At 37.5% G+C, this 23,353-nt stretch overlaps 1 pseudogene; it reads right to left on the bottom strand.

The window, feature by feature from the left end:
- Positions 1–20,001: 20,001 nt before the first annotated feature.
- LOC123393401 lies at positions 20,002–20,805 on the bottom strand (annotated as a pseudogene).
- Between the last annotated feature and the right edge of the window lie 2,548 nt (positions 20,806–23,353).

Raw genomic sequence — 23,353 nt, 5'->3', positions numbered from 1 at the left:
ATAACTTGGACTTTATGTGTAATATGAAAATGCCATGGAATTTTCTTCTCTTCTGCCCTTCCTATCCTGGCTTCATAGAATCATTCTATTTCCAAGCAAGTTATTTTCCTCTATAGTCTCATAAACCTAGCTATAAAAGGAGAAGCCATCCTATTTATTTTTGCACCTCTGAAGTTCTTAATCTTTTTACAAAGAGAAGGAATAGAGCTGTGAAGGTACACAGAGCGTAACAACAAAAGGAGAGAGGGAGAGAGAGAAAAAAGACAGGATACAGAGAAAAGTACAACTGAGTAAAAACCTCTTCTTGAAAAGAATGGACCTACCTATAAACCCATTCCTTCTGTAGTTATTTAAAGATTACCCCATGAATTGAAAGGGACCAACCCAGGTGATTCATGAGAACAAGGAAAAATATTAAAACAGGGTTGTGCCTACTTTCTTTTGAGTCTTCTAAGTCTCAGCTATCACCTAAACATATAGCACAAAAATGTTAACTGTAGTCTTGGCAGCAGACCCCCAACTCCACCCCAAACACATTGGTGGAACTGTCATTGGTCATGTCCTCCTTCTCCAGGGGACCCAAAGTTATTCAAAATAAGTTTCAGACTCCCCCAAGTTCTGCCTCTTAGTCCTGAATTCCTTGCTGTTTCCAGTAGCATAAAGGCAACAAAGGAAATAGGATGATGGGTTCAAAAGCCAGAAGCACATTTTCCCAATACTGAAAACTCCATGGATCCCGCAACCCCCAAAATATTAACCCACATCTTGTGATTCCTTCAAATGGATCCCATCTTGGAATAAGGCCTGGGTGAGGATGAAAGAGAAGAATTTAGCAAGGGTGAGTTCTGTAATATCATCAGACACTTCACTGGTGGCACCAATCACTAACACTCTATCCCATAGCTGGTATTTAATTTAATACACATCTCGCCGATAGACTAAAAAATTGAATAACTGAAAGCACAATTACAATGCATCAAATAAAATTGGTACCTGGGGCCAGGAATATGTCATCTTGGAGATTTATTTCTTCTGGACAGACTCACATAAGATACTGGTGTTGTTCAGCTGTCTCAGTTTTTAGCTTATCCATCTTTGGCCATCATCTCCTAGCTGGCAAAATTTCAAACAGGACTTTGTTAGTTTTTTTTCCCTTCTTCTAACTTTAAATTTTTCTCATTATTAAGCAGCTTATTACATTTTCTGATAAAAATTCCCCCCTTTGAATTATGATAGAGAAAATTGAAGTACAATAAAAGTCACTTGTGAGACCCCACAGTGACTCAGCTGCTAACAAGAATTCAAATTTAGCTTTCAATATTCCAACATATAGCCCCAAATAGTATCATAATTATTATTTGTCCACCACCAAGAGGCCTTCCAAATGACCCTGTCCAAAATAGAATCTTAGTCATTTTTCAACCAGACAATACACAAACAAGTCTATGTACTTTCTGATATTGGCAATAGTATACTAGCTAGAAATAAGGGAAATAGTGCTTTTGTTCAAAGCAATGAAAAATTGACTCCTTTTTGTGTGGATTTGTATCAGGGAGGTTGTTTTGTTTGTTTATTTGTTTGTTTTTGTTTACTAAATCTACAGTTTATTTGAGATTTAGTTTGGATCTTTTCAAATCAAAGACATGAAAGTATAGGAAAGCTTTGCTCAATACCACACAAAATAAAATATTTTCTCAACATAAATCTTGCCACCCATAGATTTTTTTCTCATTAGCTACACAAACCAGATTGTTGTGGTTTTAATTAAAATAAATTATATTGAGAATTAATTGAAGTCTCCAAATTGCAAGTCGGAAAATGTTTGCTAAATATTCCATTCTAATGTTCCAGAAAAAAAATTCCTATTCGTTACTTAACCAGGATTATGAAGAAACATATGACATTAAGTCCCAGTGCCAAATAATTTTTAAAAAGAGGAAACACATTTGTTGAGTATGTTTGTTTCATATGACCCTCAATATTTAATACACTTAAATCTCATATTCTTATTATGCCTCTTAATACTATTAAATAAACTTAGCTTGATGATAAACACAAATTACTAAGTAAGTACTATACCACTCTAGGATATAAAACTATTTCTACTCTGATGTTCATCTATTTTGTGTTTGATCCACAATCCTGACATTTGTAAAAAGTATGCACAATAATTAACTGTTAAGGACTTAAGTTTGACACAAGAAATATCAGTCTGAGTACTATTCTCAAAGTACATAGAAGCTACACATAATAGTGATTTTCAAACAGTTTAAGGCAGATACTAATCTGAATGGTACAACCTAGAAATATAGAAAAGGAAGAGATCTCATTGGCTAGAAAATAGTAAAGCCTAAAAGAGGAGTGACAGTTGCACTTACTTGCTGAAGTAAGGGCTTCTAGGTGTTTGGAAATATGGAGGTGGGATACAAGTTAAGAAGTCAGAACATAAAGGTAGACCTGATATTTTTCATCATCAAGGTAATGGTATAAACTCTCAGCAGAATGACTCTGTGGAGAAATTAGTGTAGAAAAGAGAAGAGAAAGCAAAAGACTAATTCTTGAGAAACTCCAATGACGGGGATAGAGAGGGAAAAGCAGAAAAAAGTGAGGATGTTGTGGTGCCACAGAAAAGATGGGTAAGAGATTTTCAAGGAAGGGTTTCCAAATAGAATCACATGCAGCTGAATAGCCCAAGAGAGTGAGTGTATTTAAAAGGCCATTGATTTTCACTGGGAAGAGGTCACTAATGTTGACCCACTAATGTGGGTCACTTCCCACAAGCAGATTCAGGAGGCTAAAATTCCCTTCAAAAGTTTACAAACAGGGGTGCCTGGGTGGCTCAGTGGGTTAAAGCCTCTGCCTTCGGCTCAGGTCAAGATCTCAGGGTCCTGAGATCGAGCCCACATCGGGCTCTCTGCTCAGTGGGGAGCCTGCTTTCCCCTCTCTCTATGCCTGCTTGTGATCTCTCTCTGTCAAATACATAAATAAAATCTTTAAAAACAAAAAGTTTACAAACAAAACAGATAATGGAAAAATGAGAGTGAGTGTAGATAATTTATTGAGGAGCTGGTCATGAAAAGGAAGAAAATAAATCCAAAGTTTATTAAAGGTATCAGGAGCCAAAGAAAAAAAGTTGATTTGTTTCAAGTAGTTGACCTCTAGGCATAACTAAGGTCAAGAAAAAATTCTTCAAAAGAAGGAAGAGAGGGAGGAAGGGATTGGGGAGGGAGGAAAGAGAAAGGAAGATAGAAGGAAGAAAGAGAGAAAGAGAAAGAGGGAGGGAGGAGGGAAGGAAGGGGAAGGAAGGAAGGGGAAGGTTGGCTGAGAGCCCTAAGGAGGGTGGGATGTGCTGAGGCGTGGGAGCAATGCCTGAAATGCCTCAATCAGGGATGGGTCTCAAAGCAGAGAAGAAAAGTTAACTAGAATAGAAATAACAGTGGTTAACAGTTACTGAGCACTGTTATGTGCAAACAACAGTTCTAAATGCTTAATGTACATTACCTTTTCAGCTACTTAAAAAATCTTGGGGCGCCTGGGCGGCTCAGTCAGTTAAGTCTCTGCCTTTGGTTCAGGTCATGATCCCTGGGTCCTGGGATTGAGTGTGGCATCAGGCTCCTTGCTCAGCAGGCACGCCTCCTTATCCCTCTGCTTGCGGCTCCCCCTGCTTTTTCTCTCTCTCTCTCTCTCTCTCTGACAAGTAAATAAATAAAATCTTTTTTTAAAAATCTAACAAAGTATCAGCATCCAAATACTGACTTAAGCTCAACCATTAAAAGCTTTTATTTCTGATTCATTACAGAGTGTCCCAAAATATAAAAGTACAGTCTCACTCAATGTGACTGGTTGAAGTTATATTCTTTTTTTAGAAGTTATATTATTTTTTAAAGATTTTATTTATTAATTTGACAGGGAGAAATCACAAGTAGACAGAGAGGCAGCCAGAGAGAGAGAGAGAGAGGGAAGCAGGCTCCCCGCTGAGCAGAGAGCCTGATGCGGGACTCGATCCCAGGACCCTGAGATCATGACCTGAGCTGAAGGCAGTGGCTTAACCCACTGAGCCACCCAGGCGCCCCTAGAAGTTATATTCTTAAAACTAATTTACACATTCACAAAATATGGACCCACAACTTCTGATGATCAAAATAGTTTCTTCATACAGTGTTTGCTACATAGATTATCCTTGGAGAGGCTCTGATGGTAGAAAAGGATAAACACTTATTCCTGCAACAGCATCCTTCCAAGGAGAAATCCCTTGATGTCCATATGTAGGGTGCACAAATAGAGTATATAAATTTGATTTCAGTAATTTTATTTCAATGAACCAAAAAACATCCTTTTCTACCATGCTACCTCTTTGTGGATATTGCACTGGTATGCAAACCCCAAGCTAATACCTCTCTCCCTAGCTACTTCAAACCACACTAAACCCTATCCCAGTGAAAAGATTGAGGAACATAAGTTTTCATTAAAGTGAACAGAAACATTATTTCAATCATCCCTCTGCCGCTAAACTGAAATGATGCTTTTTAATCTTTTCTCACTTCTCCGTAGAATTTGAAGGTATTCCCCCAAATACCCCTTTTGGAGTTCTTATCTCCTTTTATTTTATTGGCTAAAGTTAGCCCTGGATTACTTTCAACCTACCTGGGTTTTCTGGCATTTTATTTTTCACAGGCTCTTCTTCTTCTACCCATCCTTTAAATGTTGGGGCTTCTTCTATTTTATGTCTTCTTTTTTCTCTTTCTTCGTACTATTCCTTTAAGAAAAGCTCATCCTCTGCAATGACTTGAATTACCACATTCTATGGCTGGTAAGTTCCAAAGCATATGTTCAGCTTGGGCTTCTCTGCAGAGCTCCAGATCCGTTCGGACAACTCTAAGCTTCCCCAACTGGGTGTCCTGTAGAGATGCCTCAACATTTTCCCAATAATCTGTTCTTATGTAGCCACCCCTCTGATGAAACAGTAAGTCAAGACAGAAAACTAGCAATCATCTTTGCAGTTTTTTTCTTTATTCATTGCCCCTTCATATTCCATCCAGTCACCAAATTAGGTAAACTCAATTCCCAAATATCCCTCAACTCTCTTCTTTCTCCTCTGTATTATCACTTTCATACATAGGGACTCATCTTTTCTTGCATAAGTTACTTCTTAACAAAATCTGCTTTCCCTGCCTCCAATCTCGGTCACTTCAAACCTAATCTCCACACAATCTCCAAAGGGCTATTTTTAAAATTCAAATTTGATCATGTTACTCTTATTCATGAAATCCTCAAAGTCCTCCTATTGATATATGGGTAACTTCAAATTAAGGGTGTTATACAACGGTCTTATACAAGTTCCCTACCCACCTCTCCACTTCCATCCACGGCCACTCCTCAATTTCTGCTCTGGGTCTCAGCTTCACAAAAGCAGTATGGCATTTTCAGTATGTTCACATACCCTTCCCAATGCCTGAAATGTGGTCTTCTTCCATCATAGTTGACTGACTCTTGCTCATCTAGCATGATCACCTTCTCCAGTATGCCATGTATCATCCCACCCGTCAAGGTTAAGTACCTACCATCATGTTGTTTTAATGTCTACAATTTCCTCCACAATAACTGGCTTGAATAATTATGCAGTATACTGGTCTACCAGTATAACAAGAATCTTAGTATCTGAGATGAACTAACAAAAAAAAAAAAAAAAAAAAAGTACCTGGCAGCAGTAGCCTATAATTGTGTGTATGGGGTGTGTGTGTGTGTAAGTGGCAGACAGGTTCACCTAATTAAATTCTGTATCTACGTAATATATTCAATAATATTTTCTTCTTAGGATTTTTTTTGGATTAAAATGAAATAGTTCACTTTCAGACTCTTACATAGTACTAGAAATATAACAAAATGGCATAGTTTTACCAATTTTATCAAACTGAGGTAACTGATACATAGCAGATACTTAAAGGGTATAGACATTTGTTTCTAGTGCCGCCTTGTTGATAGCAGTGCTTAATGAAGTCTTGAAGCAATAGTGAGCAGATGGAGAACCAGTGGAGCCGTTGGAATCTTAATACATTTTATTGATCTAGAATAACTGAACAACTGCAAGCATTCCTTATTGGCTATGCAAAATCTCAAGCTTAGATTTAAGGAATACACTTTCATGAAGTTTTGTGCTTTAATACCATAATAGTTTCCTCCTAGCACCATCAGTCTATCTCTAATCACCATTAAAAATCTATACTCCATTGTAGGCAACATGCTGTTTGTCAGAGACAAAAAAAAAAAATTCCTCAAAGGCAAGCTTTACTACCAATTCGGAGATATTATTTTGGAGTTCTGAAACAGAGACATCAATCTTCTCTTACGTTCTTCCCCACACTCATCATATACCCTTGGAAAAGGTCTCAAAGCAGAGAAGAAAAGTTAACTAGAATAGAAATAACAGTGGTTAACATTTATTGAGCACTGTTATGTGCAAACAACAGTTCTAAATGCTTAATGTACATTACCTTTTCAACTACTTAAAAAATCTTGGGGTTCCAAAATAGCTCTATACCCTCACTGACATCTGGTACCAGGGATAACAAAAAAGATGAAGATACCTGCACTAAATAACCGAACAAGCATTACAAAAGGAAATGTAGGTCGACTTCAGATCTCCTTATGCATAGATAAGGAAAAACAAGATTTTAGAGAGAGATGAAGAATAGAAAGGAAAAGATGGAAGGAAGGAAGGAAGGAAGGAAGGAAGGAAGGAAGGAAGGAAGGAAGGAAGGAGAAAGAAAACAAAAAGAAAAGGAGAGAAAGAAAGAAAGAAAGATGATTCTTCTGATTTCAGATCTTTACCCTTGAAGTTCATCTCAATCCTTGTTTGAATGAACCCCTCTGAAGGTCAATAAAAAGTTTATGAAATAAATAAATACATTTGCAACATTCTATCTATGCCTTAGCAAAAAAAAAGATAACCTATAAACACTTGTTCATACAGCTATAGTGATGAAAATTTTTCATAAGGATTGAGACTTAAGGTCTAAGCCAATTGATTTCATAGCTGTACAACTAAATTTTAAAGTGTGGCCAGAGGTGATCTCTTTGGTCGCCCATAAACAGGATGAGCTCAGATTAATCCTTTCTGAAGGAGAAAGTGGAAATGCAACTGAATCACTTCTAAAAGTCTCTGGATTGAAAATGAATAATATTTGCTTTTGCATTTATGCTGATTGTCCTAAGATAAAACCCATTTAATAACATGCATTTCATATTTCATTGAAGCAACATCTTCTGCTTGGTTTTTCACAATCTAATTGGTCAACATGAAATAAATTTCCATTCTGAAAGCCAAATTTCATAAGAGAAAGAAAGAATAGCTGCTCTTCATTTTTGTCTTTATAGTTTACAAAGGAAAACAAAAGAAAAGAACTCACATACATCATCCCATTTAATTCTTGTCTTGGTCAGAGATTGTTTGGTGGTAAGGAAAAGTTTCCCTTAATAAGGGCAAATAAGAGTTTTATTAGAAAGCTACAAGAAGGAAAATTTCATGGATATTCATAGGTGAGAAATAAAGTATAGCAGGGCCTCTTAGGGAAAGACTAGAAACTGAAGATTCAAAAACTGTGGTCATCTCTCTTGGTCAACATGCTTTCTGGTCTCCTTTCTAACAGAATATCTCCTGATCCTTGGTCTAATCCATTGTGTCCATTGTTTCCACTCAGCATGAGTAATTGCCATGAGTCACATCAAAGTTTGTAGGAAGATACTGCTTCAAGCCATTTTCTCTCAAAGAGAGTTATAATTATGGTAGATTCTTGGATTTCCATGAGCTCCTCTATTTTTTTACTACAGGAGGCCTCATTATTCTTGATCAAATAGAAGATTCCTTCTAACTGGTCCACAGCTTCCAGATGGAAGATGCAGACACAGTCATGGAGAAAGAAGGAGAATCAATGTTCTAGCTCAGCAAAGTCAATCAAAGTTGACCTCTTTTCAATGGGCTCATGAGAAATGAAATGTTTTCTGGGACACAAAGGGGAGATAAGGCAATATCTCTTTATGAGAAACTGATCCAAAAAAAATGCTGTTTTGTAGTCAAAAATGGCCAAGTATCAGCAATTTCATGTAGTCCAAGTTAATAAAAAGAGTATAACCAGACAAGTCATCTTAATTATTAATAATACAGATGGTAGGGGTGCCTGGGTGGCTCAGTTGTCAAGCATCTGCCTTCGGCTCAGGTTATGATCCCAGGGTCCAGGGATTGAGCCCCGCATCAGGCTCCCTGCTCAGTGGGGAGCCTGCTTCTCCCTCTCTCTCTCCCACTCCCCCTGCTTATGTTCCCTCTCTGGCTGTCTCTGCCAAATAAATAAAATCTTTTTTTTTTTAAAGTACAGATGGTAAAATTTTACTGATAAATATTATTCATATACTTTAATTAAATCATCCTTCTTTTTATCTCAATATATTTGTTTCTTTTTTTTAATATATCTGGAAGAGTCTTTTTATTGGTTAATGAAGATTTTTCTCAATTGTCTGAGTCTATATTTTTCTTCCACTTGATCAAAATATCAAGAGATCCTGGCTTAAGGGCCATCTGAGGTTATTTTTTCTTAATCACCTTTCATCCAAAACTAGTCAACTTATTCTTCCAGAACAAAAATGCATGTTCAGAAATAATACAATCACTAAGAGTCCAGATGTCCAGTATAATCCAGCAACAAAAAAGGGTGGAGATGGACATAGTCACATGATTCCTATTATTCCCCCATATTAAGAAACAAGGAGATCCAAATTATTGTACAGAAGAGTAAAAGCATCATAACCTGGTTTTATTTCCAACTTCTTCCACATTATCAGGTTTGCAATCTAAGGCATGTTGATGAACCAACTAAACCTCTCTGTCTGTACATGTAAATTGAGGAATGAAAGTACCATGAAGACAGAGCTGAAGTGAGCACTAACTGAAACCATGCATTTATTTATCAGGCTTCTGTTATGTGCCAGCACTTTGCTAAGGCAAAGATACAACAGGAGGAAAAGAAAGACAGTCCCTTTGAAACTTCTTAATGCTTATAATCTAGGGATGGTGGGGGTGAGGGGAACAAAGACAATAACCCAAGGATCGTAGAAATAAATCTCAGAAACTGTAAATTTTCTGAAGGAGAGTAATTTTCTGAGAATGTGGTAGGAGAGTGCAGGCAGAGGGAACAGATCAGATCGTATGGCCTGAAGGCATGTGATTAGAACCAGGAGATGACAAAACATCTAAGTGGCTAAATGACGGGAAGGCTGATATGAAATAGGGCTAGAGAGGTGGTAGGGTCCAGAGATTTTAACTTTATCCAATGATCATGAGAAACCATCAAATATTTTTAGAAGAGAAAGGATATGATGAAATTTAATATTCAAAAATACCAGCCTGGCTACAGTGTGAACAAGAAAAATTAAAAAAAAAAAAAGGATGCAGTGATATAACGCAGCGATCCAGGTAAGAAGTGATGGCAGTCTTGGATTAAATGAAGCAGAACTGGTAAGTCTTGATGTCAGATTAAATATGGAGAATAAAGGAGAGGGACGGGGATAATTCATAAGTTTCTGGCTTTGTAAGATACAGGTTGGGAACACTAAAAATGAACTAAGGATATGTGATGAGGAGCAGGTGAATACATTTTAGAACTTGTTGAATATAAGATGTCTCTGAGACATATAGTAGAGATAACCAAGTAGGTACCTGAGTATTCAGATCGGAAGCTCAGTGGAAAAGTCTGGGTTATAGATGCAAACTTGTGAGTCATGTGCAGTATCTGTTGTAACTGAGGTCTTGCATGAGTGTGCATCAGATGTTCTAGGGGGAAGCATAGAATAAAAAGGAGAGAGAAGGATTGAGCTTGTCCTGAAGAGGACTAACTGTGCAAAGGAGTCAAAGGTGAAACACCCAGGGAGGTGGGAGAAAACCAAGAGACAATCATGCTAAAAATACAATGTTCTGAAAAAAGGGCTATGGTCAGCACAACTGAGTGCTGCTGAGAACAGGTACACTCAGGACCAAAACGCACCTTGTTAAGTGTATGCCACTCATTCACTGAATGAAATATACTAATTTGACCCTGCAGCTGATTTCCCTGTGGTAAAGCAGTAAAGGAAGACCAAAGAAGAGGGTTTGATGTCCCCCTCATTGGAAGCTGATTCCTTTTCAACAAGCCCTTCTGGATCTGCCCAGCCCCTCATCTATCCTAATTCTGCTCAAGCATGACCTTCCGTAACTGATATTTGTTGAGATTCCCTATCCTGGGTACAATTTAATGCTTAAATATATAAATTCATTTAACCCTCACAATGATCTCATGCACAGGGCTTAATAACGACCCTCACTTTACAGATGAAGAAAACAAAGGACAAAGAGGGTAAATATCTTGCACTGGGCCACCCATCCCATCGAGTGGGCTGACAGAGCAGAGATTCCAACCCAGGCATCCGGGCTCCAGAATTAGTGCTTTAATGATCTCACCACCTCGGCCAAACCCTCCTTAACAGCCCCAAGTGGGTGTCAATGTATTTCTTCCATGGTCCCATGGCACCCTGGGTATTTGTCCCTTCATGAAACTTGCTATCTATCTTCAAAAATGTCTCAAGCTGTACGGCCCAACAGAAATAAATATTGGTAACAAATGTAAGCCACATACACAATATAAAATTTTCTAGTAGTCACATTTTAAAAAGTTAAAATAAACAGGTGAAATGATTTTAATAGTATATTTTATTGAGCCCAAGTGTGATGGTTAATTTTATGAGTCATTGTGGCTAGGCTATGGTACCTAATTGTCTGGCCATGCACCAGCCCAGATGTTGCTATGAAAAAAATTTTTTAGACATGATTAACACTTAAATCAGGAGATTTAAGAGGTGACTGGGTGGCTTAGTTGGTTAAGCACCTACTTTTGATTTAGGCTCAGATCATGATCTTGGTGCCCTGGGTTCAAGCCCTGTGTCCAGCTCCAGGCTCAGAATGAATCCTCAATCCTGCTTAAGGATTCTCTCTCTCTCTCTCCTTCTACCTCTACTCTCCTTTCACTCATGCACATGCTCTCTCTCTTTCTCTCTCAAATAAATAAATAAATCTTTGGAAAAAATCAGATTTAAGTAAGCAGATTACCAGCCATTCTGTCGGTGGGCCTTATCCAGTCTGCTGAAGGCCTTGAGAAAAAAGACTGAGGTTTCCCAGAGAAGGAACTTGACCTCAAGACGGCAACATAGAAATCCTGCTTGTTTAGTTTCCTAGAGCTGTCATAATAAAATAATAAAATATCAGAGACTGGGTGGCTTAAACAATAGAAATTTATTTCTCACAGTTCTGGAGGCTGGAAGTCCAAGACTTTTAAGTTTTGGCAGTTTGGTTTCTCCTGGGATGGCTGTTTCTCTGTGCTCATGCATCACTGATATCTCTTACTTTTCTCATAAGAACACCAGTCAGATAAGGGGTCCACCCTTAGGACTCCATTTGACTTTAGTTACTTTATAGGCCGTATCTTCAAATAGAGGGGTAAGGGTGGGGGTGGGGCAATAATTCAATCCCTTAGACTGCCCGGGTTTCCTGCCTGCCTGGTCTACCCTCCTGATTTCAGACTCGAGAATACAGTATTAACTCTTACCTGAATTTCAGCCTACCAACCTGCTCTGCAGATTCCAGACCTGCCAGCCCTTACATGTGTATAAAACAGTTGTTTAAATATCCCCCTCACCCTCTCCTGTCATTCTGGTAATAGATAGGCAGAGAAATACTACAGGTTCTGTTCCTCTGGAAAACTAATACATCATTATACCCAAAATATTATCATGTCTACATTTCTACATGTAATCAATACAAAAACTATTAAGGAGATATTTTACATGTTCATGCTAAGTCTTTGAAATCTGGCTTGTATTTTATACCTAAAGCTCTTTCCAGTGTGGGTTAGCCATATTTCAAGTGTTCAATAGCCACATGAAGCTGGTGGCTATCATTACACACAGGGTGGATCTAGAACAAGGCAACAAAATGGAGGAAAAAGAGGTAGGTTTGAACTCTACTGTGTCACTGAGGCTCAGTGAGGCAAGCTATAATTTCTCTCTGAGCCTATGTGTTCTCATACCCAAATGAGGGATAATAGTACCTACCTCAGAGAGCTGTTGTGAAGATCCACGGCAAAGCCTCTCATGGACTACCTGCCTGATCAAGTACAGATGCTCAATAAACATCTGGTACTTCCTTTCCCTGTATATGTGTTTTCTTACCTTCCCTCTTTAAGGAAGGGGTCTGTGCTTATTCCATCTTTCTTTCTGTAGTTTCGTACATTGGTAGGTGCTTAAAATATGCCTGAGGAATTAATGAATGGTCTTACACTGCTGTGTGTTGATGTATATTTTCCTTTCATAAATCATTCTTTAAAACACTTTGGAAGGACTTGCAAGTTGTGGAGCTGTTGACATTGTAGTGGGTGGTTCAGGGGAGAAATGAGTCAGATTTGAGTTTGGGGATTTGAGGGAAGAGCCTGTTAAGCTAAAAGAAATAGGGCAGCATCACAAATAAAACCAGCCAGGAAAGATATACCACAGACATCTCTGACACAACAGTACACAAATTTTTAAGTTCTTTACTGCATATAATTTTCCATTACTGAGGATAAATTTGACAAGTGTTAATGAAATGGGATGTATCCTCATTAAAGGGAAAAAAAATAGGAAACACATTCACACCAAGTCACAGAAAATCTAGTTTAGATGAAATACTTTTTCCCTGCCAGTAAATATATTTAAAAATCCTAATTCATAGGCAAAAATAAAATTTTCTGGTAATATGCCATTTGATAAAGACACTCGATTATTTAGTCAGGGTTCTTCAAAGAAATAGAGCCAATCAGATGTATATAGACAGAGAAAGAGATTTAGTACAAGAAAATGGCTCACATGATTATGAAGGTTGACAAGTTCCAAGATCTTCAGTCACATGCTGGAGACCACCGGAGAACTGATGGTGAATGTAGTCCCAGTCTGAATACTGGCAGGCCCAAGACCCAGGAAGAGCTGATGTTTCAATTAGAGTCTGAAAGCAAGAAAAAAAAAAAAAGCTGTTGCCTCAGCTCAAAGGCTGTCAGGCATAAGGAGTTCTTTTTGTGCAGGAGGGCCAAATTTTTATTCTACCAAGGCCTTTGAATGATTGGATGAAGCCCACCCACACTGGGAAGAGCAATCTGGTTCAGTCTACCAACTCACATGTTAATCACATCCAGAAACTCCCACAGATACACCCAAAATAACATTAGGTCAAATGTCTGGGCACCCTGTGGTCCAGTTAGGTTGTCACATACAGTTAACCGTAACATCTGACAAGGCACAATATGCTGTCATGGAAGAGATTTCTATCAGAGCTTAATATGTCAATAATGCATTCCCTTCGCAGATTGCTCTCTTTTTCCCCCTGCTCTGCTTCTTCTTTGTATAAGCTGTTAGAGAAAACACTCAGGGATGGAAACTAACGTTTTGGGGACACCACTCTGTGCCACACATCTTACAAGATACTCTTGCACACTGTCCTCACAAGTCATGAGGCCAGGAGGACTCCTCCAAGTGGCAGCAGCCTTGGGAAGGCCACCGCAGCCCAAACTCCACTGCTCAGTTTTGTGTCTTTGAAAACTCAATCTTTCCAGTGTCCCAGACTTAGTCAAACTTCAGAATTGTAACATGCCAGCTAGATTTGGGAGACTTTTTCTATATATGCCGGGGCAAAAAACATTAATTATGATGAAAGATACAATTGCTAAGGGGTCCTCTAGCCAAAGCATTCCTTCCTTGTAAACTTATATCAGAAGTCAAAATATAATCAAAATATTGCTTAGCAAAAATGAATTCAGAGTAAGTGGGGGTTGATTTAAACAAGATGTCAATGGCATCAAGCAAAGAATAATGCTATACTTTCAACAATTAGTAGAAGACAGGACAAAACTTGGGGACAAATTTCTTTAGAATTCTCTGCCAAAGCGTACTTCAGGAATTCTTCATTTTTTTCTTTCATATGCCAGGCTGACCAACTGCCTTTCTGTTTAACACACTATTTCTTTTAAAAAACATTTAACAGGTTACAAGTCAAATTTTATGGATTCATAAACTATTTTGTCTCAGTAAGATGACTTCCATATTTCTCCTTTTAATGTCCTTAATTTTAAAAGAGAATCTCACCACTTGACTTTGTCTTCATTAATATTCATTTACTCTTTACCATTATACAATCATATCTCTCCTGTGTTCTGACCTCTTAGAAATCTGAAGAGTGACTGGCTAACTTGTCTGTAAGACTACTCCATCTTAAGGTGTTAATGATGGTAAAAACAGGTGATACGGGGAACCTGGCTGGCTCAGTTGGTAGAACATGCTTCTCTTGATCTTCAGGTTATAAGTTCAAGACCATGTTGAATGTAGAGATTACTTAAAAACAAAATTTTTAGGGTACCAGGGTGACTCAGTCAGTTAACCATCCAGCTCTTGATCTCAGCTCAGGTCTTGATCTCAGGGCTGTGAGTTCAAGCCCCACATTGGGCTCCATGATGGGTGTGAAGCCTACTTAAAAAAAAAAAAATTCCTTAAAAACATATAAATAAGCAAATAAATAAAAACAGGCGATATTAAGATCATTTTTCAATGCCTTAAGTTAAAGGATTTGATAAATCTGACAAACATCAAAGCAGTGTAGGGTAGAAAAAAATATTTGATCTGGGAAGGGAGATTTGAAGGTGAGGAATCACTTCATTTATAGGAAAATACATGTTAACCCATAAAACATAATTCTTTGATATGAACTCCCATTTGGTGACAGACAGCCCAAGAAGATAAATTCCACATTTAATAGAAAGATTTTTAAAATCACATTAATCTTTATAAAGGTTCTATAATCTCTGGCAAAATTCTCATTTTCCAAGTAATGTTAAATAATGAATCACAAAACATTGAGCCATCAAGCTTTCAACCTCATACCTCATGGTAGGAGCATGGACATTTGAAGGATCTTGTAAGAGAAGGATCTCATTAGATTCCTGATACTTCATGGTCACTTTCTAGTGCTGAGACCTCAGAAGACATCTTTCTTTCTTCTTGTTTTCCACAGAAAACCATAAAGTGCAAGAATTTGTTTTTATCCTGTTGTATTCTTTTATTCAACAAATATTTGTTGCATGTTACCATGTGCCAGGAAATGACACAGCAATGAGCAGGTGTGACCCTGCCCTAAGGAAACCTGAAGTCTCAATACAGTCTCTCAAACCTGGAATCCTGTTGGAACTTTCCATATGACCCTTCCATGCTTCCTATTTTCCTTCCTTCCTTTTTGCTTTCTCTCACTCTCTTTTTTCCTCTTTCTTTCTCTTTCTTTCTTTCTTTCTTATTTAGCATCTATCTATCTAGCGAAGTATCTATCATCATCTTTCTCATAGGGTACTGGTTAAAAGAACAAATTCTCAAGGTAGAAGGCAAGGGTTCATAACCCAGTTTTCCATGGGTTAAAAAAAGGTTTAAAGGAATTATAGACAGGTGAATGGACGGGTAGGTAGATGAATAGATGATAGATGAGATAGATTTCAAATGAAATCGTAAGTAAAGTACCTATGGAAAGCAGAACTTGAACAATAATCATTAAGTCTCAGAATAACTCTGAGAGCATTTTTGTCTTAACTACCTTGTTTTTTCCTTAAGATATTATTCTCACAATATTCTCTACAATAATGCCTAAATATTTTATAAATCATTACATTCAACCTCATTTTTCTTCTCCCTTGTGTACTGTTGGCCAATGAAACAGTTTCATTTTCACTTTTCAAAATGATAGCATAAAAAAACAGAAGTGAAAGTATGAATCATAATATAATCAGGAGTTCATAGTGACATATCCATTTATAACTCAGAAAACCACAGGGTATTTCCAAACTGATGTCATTCATAGAAAGAATGCCATGTGTTGTGGAATAATAAGAAAAATTACCTACTCCAACTGGGGTATTTATAATGCATATGGGATATTCCCAGCTAATTGTTTTAATTTATTTTTAATTTTATTACAAATATCATTCTCTATTTCAAATACTTAAATTGACACTCATCTTAGACATTACACTGGACCCTGAGTTACATTTTTTTAATTTTGATATCATTCTTTTACTTCAGAAGTCATTGGTATAAATGCTTTATGTAAATCAAGGATTTCTTTTTTTTTCTTTTAAAATCTGTATAAATATTAAGATTACCATAAAATTCTGAATAATTATTTTACTTTTTGGAAAAAATGGAATTAATCTCTACTCAAATTATTAAGATTGATTTTATTCTCTTTGGAAGTGGAGAGAAATAATATATATTTTGTTTTTACTTTTTCCAACTAAATAATCAAAATGGGATTTTTCCTTTCCACTATATTCAGTTTTTTTAAGAAGTTAAAGAGATTATAGTATATACTAAGTAAATTAGTGATATGACAGAGAAGAAACATTATTCAGAAAATAATTTCTTTGGTTTATCTACATTTACATCAAAAAATTCTTTGGATACATCAGTTCCACCATCTTTGCAACTACTATGCTAGTTCCTTTGTCCTTTTGATCCAGATCCTAATATCCAGTTGTGAGGACAATGCAGTTATATATCCTTTTTCAATCAGTGGATGTTCCCGGTTTCCCATTAGCCAATGTCCCCAGCATGAGAGACTCCACAGAAGTCACACCACTAACTCACCCAAGTAGCACCACTAGTTTGCTCTTTCGTGTCTGAGGCTTATCCATGAGCCTAATGATTTACCCACAATGTCTGGTCCTGATGCCTGCTAGGAGCTGCTTTGTTGACCTGGATTTTTCAGTAGAGCAACAGGTGAATCAGCAGGATGGGCTGACTCCATTTGATTAAGGAACAAATTTAAAAATATATCTGAAAATTAAATTCCTCCTTATTCCATCAGCAAATAGAAAGTCCACATGGACTAAATAATTAAAAACTAAGAGCAACCCTTAAAAGTTCTAGAAGAAAATGTAAGAGACTATCTTATAACATTGAAGTAATGGAAGATCTCTTAAAATATAAAAAGGTTCAGGGTGCCTGGGCGGCTCAGTGGGTCAAAGCCTCTGCCTTCGGCTCAGGTCGTGATCCCAGGGTCCTGGGATTGAGCCCCGCATCGGGCTCTCTGCTCAGCGGGGAACCTGCTTTTCTCTTTCTCTCTCTCTGCCTGCCTCTCTCAACTCAAAATTCAAAAGTACTTGTGATCTCTGTGTCTGTCAAATAAATAAATAAAATCTTTTATATATATATACATATATATATATGTATGTATATATATAAAGGTTATATATATATATGTATATATATATAAAGGTTATATATATATGTATATATATATAAAGGTTATAACACATGTACAACTCTGATAGGGATTTGATAATGAGGGAGACCATACGTTCGTTAGAGGAGGAGGTATATGGGAAATCTATCTATCTTCTGCTCAATTTTGTATGAAACTAAGCCTTTAAAAGTAAAGTCTGGGAAGAAAAAAAAAAGACTAAACCATCAAGTATAAACTATAAGACAAATACATTTGATAACATAAACATTTTAAATCTTTATACATTAGCACAAAGTTTAAAGGCAAGCTACAGAGAAAATATTTAGAATGTATTTGAGAAATAATTTTAATCTATAACAAAGAAAAATATCCTATAAGTAAGACAAAGACAAAAGGCCAAAAAAGAAATTAATATAAACCTTTAGTTCACAGAAGAGAATCTCTATATGACCAATGAAGATATTTAAAAAAAAAAAAAAAAGGTAACTTGCTGGTAATAGGAGCATGTAAATTAAAACAAGGTACTCTTTCATGTCCTCTGACTGGAAAAAATTCAAAAGTAAAGTAGTGGTGAGGAAGTAGGGTAACCAGGACTTTCAAATTCTTAATGTTAATTCCTGATGATTAATGAACAGTGAAGTTTTACTACAGGGAATGATTGAGAGAGCAAATCGGTATAATTTTGAAAACATTTTCATAGTTTAAAGGTACTATCAAAGTTTTTTTTTTTAAAGGTACATCAAGTTTAAAGGTACTAACCCAGCAAGTCAACTTCTGAAGTATGAATTACAGAAAAACTCTTGCACAAGGACACTCCTAGAATATTCATTGTAAAATTCCTTATTTTAAAAAAATATTTATTTGTTTATCTGAAAGAGACAAAGAAAGGGCGTAGAAGTAGGGAGATGGGCAGGTCAACTAGCTGAGCCACCCCGGTGCCCTGCAACATTCTTTATAATTCCAAAATATTTGTTGTTGGAAGAACAGGTCCTCTTGATTTCCTTTGTCACAATTCCAAGCAGCTACTTCCTCTATGGGGTCTTACTATTCTCTTCTTTATATGGTTGGAAATTAGGTAAGGACCCTATCTCCCTGTTTCCCTGAAATTAGGTAAGGACCCTATCTCCCTGTTTCCCTTCTCCTCCTTACACTGCCCTATTCCCAGGAATCTCCTTCTAGCTTGGAAAATTCACCTCCCACTATGTTTCTGGCCCAAACACTTGTCATTGCCCGCAAGTCCTCCATTTGGCCTTTTCTGGTAATCTTGTCTGACTTCTTCAGACTTGCATTATTGGAAGTTAATAGGCAGAAATATCACCTTGGCTCACACTTCCCCAGCACCAACTATTTGCACAATTAAGGAGGAAAAGACAGATACAGACATAGATATAGATATAAGGATATAGGTATATAGATAATATATAGATACAGATATAAACACAGAGAGAGAGAGAGAAGAAAAAGCATGGATTAATAACTTCAAATATTATTGTGCCATATTCTTCTCCTAGAAAATCTTTAAACAGTGACACCCACACACACATTGGTGCTTAGCTCTGTGGGTGGGGTGAGGAGAAAGGCATAGACGTCTGGCAAATTTCTTGACTCATCAAGAAGTTTCCACTCATACCTCAAGTAGAAGTACCTTCATCCATCAATAACCACTTGCTGACTTTAACCTTCCCACTCTAGGGACATGAGCTTAGCACAGGTAAGGGCAGAACTTCTCCTGAAGCAGGATATTGCTTCATAGACGTACATAACTAGGAGAAGACTTGCCCTGGAACACCTAAAGACAACTCTTCAAAGGAGAAGTGCTGTCAGTAACTGTAGACCACTTGGGCAGTCTAACCATTCTCCTCCTCCTCAATCAACATCCTTCTCCAAATCTTTGTGCTCAGAAAGTCAGAAGAAGCCCTCTGCTCCCTTTAAAATGGGAGGTAACGAGGCTGGCTGACATATTGGTATCCAGCCCTTTTCTCACCTACCACTCATCACTGGAGGGAGAAAAAGTGGTGTGATCCACTTTTTCTTTTCTCCTGTGTCTTCCTTTTTCTTATATAATGAGGGAGGGAGGGAGGGAGAAGGAAGGAAGGAAGGAAGGAAGGAAGGAAGGAAGGAAGTCACTTCTACCTCCCTGAGGTAACAAATATGAAGAATTGGGTGAGTACTTGTCCCATTCTCTCTTTGGTCAATCATAAAACCTGATTTTGGGAGGGCTGGGGAGGTGGGGGCGGGTGTAGCTCTTTGTTTTACATTTCAGTTTGCAAGCAGTCACTGTTTATTAACTGACTGGATTACTAAAATAATCATGATAGTACCTTAGTTCATTCTTCTGTTAACAACAAAAAAAAAACCACAGACCAAAAAGTGGTGTCACTTAGGTTAAGGCCCCAGGTCAGTAAACCCAGACTTAATACCTAAACTTACTGCAGTTTCAACTGCCTGAAAATGTAACTTTTGACCAATCAACATGAGAATTTTCTGGCCGGCACTAGGAAATTTCTTGATAGACCCCTTCATTTCCCCCAGGAAGTTGACCTTACCTAGAATAATCGATTCTTTGCTTCTAACTTCCTTTCCTCCAGTCCCTCTCTACATTTAAACCTTTCCTTTTCTATAGTTCTTTGGAGCTCCCTTCTACCTGCCAGAAAGAATGCTGCTCCACTCCTACATCAATTAACAAAGCCCATTAGACCTTTAACATTTACTCGGTTGAATTTTTGTTATTTAACCCTTCTAACAAACCTGTTGATTTGGTCTTCCTCGTGGCTAGCATCTCTACCTTCTATGAAATGAATATTCTTTTTCTTCAATCCACCTCATACAGAAGATAATTGGAAGAACCAGTGGAAGCTGTCTGCTACTATAAAGCATTTGCCAGTAGTGTAGGTCCCATTAATCAGATCCTCCATCCAGACAATGCCATATTTACCAAGAGATGCAGCAACAAATTCTTGCTGGTTTTCCCATAACTGTGAAAGAAAACACATCATTTACTGACTTCAGGTTTGGACGCCCCTTCCAATATATGGTTCCACAATCTTCACCATGTTAACTGAAGCATCACTGAGCTTAACAAAGGTACCACTGAATATATGGTGAAGGCAAAGAAGCTGGAACACCTTCCAGAACTTTAGGGTGACACCATTAATACTGATCGTGATGACAGATGTCAATATGTGTTCTGCAGGTACATAGAAGTTGCCAAATTTTCTTGTCATCCTCGCTATTCTGGTAGTGGTTCTGTACATCTGTCTTTGTGATAGTTTACTGTTTTCAAAGATAAGCTTTTTCCTTGCTTTTCAAGACATCTTTTGGGCAAACTTCTTTCTTAAGCTTTCAATGTTCAGTTCTGTGCTTTTTTTTTTCTTTTTTCTTAAGGATTTCTGGCATAACAGGGACCTTTTTTTTTTTCTTCTCTTCTGCACCTTCCATGGTTTCAGCCAGAAAAGAGAACCACATAATCTGTTTTTCATTTTTAATTTTTATAACAGGCTGATATTACCCCTTTACTTTGAATTTGCTTTTTTTCACCTTACTATATATTGCAAACATCCTTCTTGTTTGGGACACTGAAAGATCTCAATACAACATTTTCCGTTGTGTGTGCATATGTGTGTGCGTGTGTGGCACTTGTTTGTGCCATAATTTATTCATCCCCTATTCATGGGCATTCAGATTGTTTATGTTTTATTGATACAAAAACAAATACTCCAGAAGGCATTATTCTATATACATCCTTTATCAAATGTGTTTTTTTTTTATTGTGAGAATTCATGAGCTAGAGTTGCTATCTGACATAGAGTCATTTTAATTCAAATAATTGCTGCCAGATTTATTCACCAAAATAGTAGAAAAATTCACACGTCTATCACCGAAGTACTGGAATGCCATAACTTTGAGTATTTGTAGGCAATGGTTGTTATTTCTTATTTAAAACATTTTCCAGGGGCACCTGGCTCAGTCGTTAAGCACCTGCCTTTGACCAGGTCCTGATCCCAGGGTCCTGGGATTGAGCCCTGCATAGGGGCAGGAAGCCTGACTCTCCTCCCATTCCCCTCGCTTGTGTTCCCTCTCTTGCTGTGTCTATTTCTGTCAAATAAATAAATAAAATCCTTAAAAAGAAAAACAAAACATTTGTCAATTGGACAAGTGAAAAATATTATTGTCACAATCAGCATCCTAGGCCAGAAGCTAGGAAGTAAATCCAAAGCAAAGAGAAGCATGCCTGAGAAGCTGAAATTCTTAATTCCACCCACTGATATCTCTTTCTCCATCTGACCCTGGTTTGAGACCCGCTTCCCTCTTTGCAGAGGTCTGAGAAAGTTAAACAGCCAGTGTTTTCCTTGGTAGTGTTTTCTTAAAACTCAACAGGATTATGTCAAGTGTTATTACAAGGAAAGGCCATTGACACACTAGTTTGAAAAGGAAAAGGTGTGTCCACTGACTAAAATAAATAAAAGGGCAAAACACATAGTAACCGTTAGAAAACTTAACAGTTACAATACCATTGAGGAAGCAGGTAAGACAAAGCCAACCTCAATGCTTGTAAACTCAGGGTGTCTCCTGAACTTTCACAGCCTAATTCAGGAAATTAAACGTCGAACATCCTTGAAAAGTTCTGACAGCGGCATTGATATTAAAGGTTTCAAAAGTATGTTAACTGTGGTCCTACTTTTGACCCTACTTGATACCAGTGATTTCGGAATGATTCATGACTAATGAAAGGGTGACCAAGCGTAAATTGCATAACATACTGTTATATGGACACACCTAATTTTATTTTACATCAAAACAGAAAACGATGTGATTGTTAAATTTTGGCACTTGTTTACTTTTAATTCAAAGTGTGGACAAAATTATTCTTCATAAGTGGCAAGTGATTCAGCTTCAATTAGAAGCAGTCCTATTAGTTGATAGGGGCAATGCACGGACTTGTAGAGAATGTGAAAATCATCTGACATTCCAAATCGTATTGTTCGTATATCGAGGGAAAGAAAACACTGCAAGAAATGATGCCACAAGCCCAAGTTTGCCACAGTCCCTGAAACAGGTAGAAAATTCTGACATGAGAGCCTAAGGCAGCTCGGGAATAAAATGTTCTACCTAAAACATTACATAGCATGGGCATCTCACCTGGACAGTACCTGCTCTGTCAGAGATCAGAGTGGAAAATAATGGACAACTACTATGTAAAAAAACAAAATCATCAATTCAGATATACTTACAGGAAATAGAGCCAAAAGAGACATTCATGCTGGAAAAGCGTCTGCACATGCTATTTGCCTCTCACATGGTATGATATCTGTGGTTCTGCACATAAGCCTCATGCACTCATCTACAACCTGACAGGCAGAAGACTCTTGTAGTCATCTTTTTTGATTAATGCCCCCAATCTAGCACAGTGTCAGGTATAAAGTACATGCTCCATACATGTTAAATGTAGAAACTGAAACACTGAGGCCAAGCCACTGGAAATTGAGGTAGTTAGATCAGTTGATTTATCAGAGCTATGGACTGAATTGTGTCCCTCTCTCCACCCTGCCCCCCAAAATCCTTACACCGACGTCCTAATCCCCAATGTGATTATATTTGGAAATGGGGCTTTTAGGGGGTATTAAGGTCAGAAAAGTGGAGTCCTGATCCAACAGGTTTGGTGCCCTTATAAGAAGAGGAAAAGAGATCTTCACGCGAACACACTAAGGAAAGCTGTATGACCATACATGGGAAAGCGGTCATCTACAGGCCAGGAAAAGAGCCCTCTTACCAGAAATAGAATTGGTTAGCACCTGGATCTTGGATTTCCAGTCTCCAAACTAGAGAAAATAAGTTTCTGCTATTTAAGCCATCCAGTCTATTGTATTTTGTTATGACAGTCCAAGAAGACCAAATCAATAACCCAGTAAAAATGCTAATGCTTTTCATTGGTTTTATGACAATGAACAAGACCAAAGATAAATGACTTTTTTAAAGTCATTATAATGATCATCCAAGAACTAATTTCAGTACAATTATTTGACAGGTATG

Source organism: Mustela putorius, unplaced genomic scaffold, assembly GCF_011764305.1.
Source record: "Mustela putorius furo isolate JIRA1106 unplaced genomic scaffold, ASM1176430v1.1 tig00000832_pilon_pilon_pilon, whole genome shotgun sequence".
NCBI classification, from domain to species: domain Eukaryota; kingdom Metazoa; phylum Chordata; class Mammalia; order Carnivora; family Mustelidae; genus Mustela; species Mustela putorius.
This window is presented reverse-complemented; position numbering and strand designations above follow the sequence as displayed.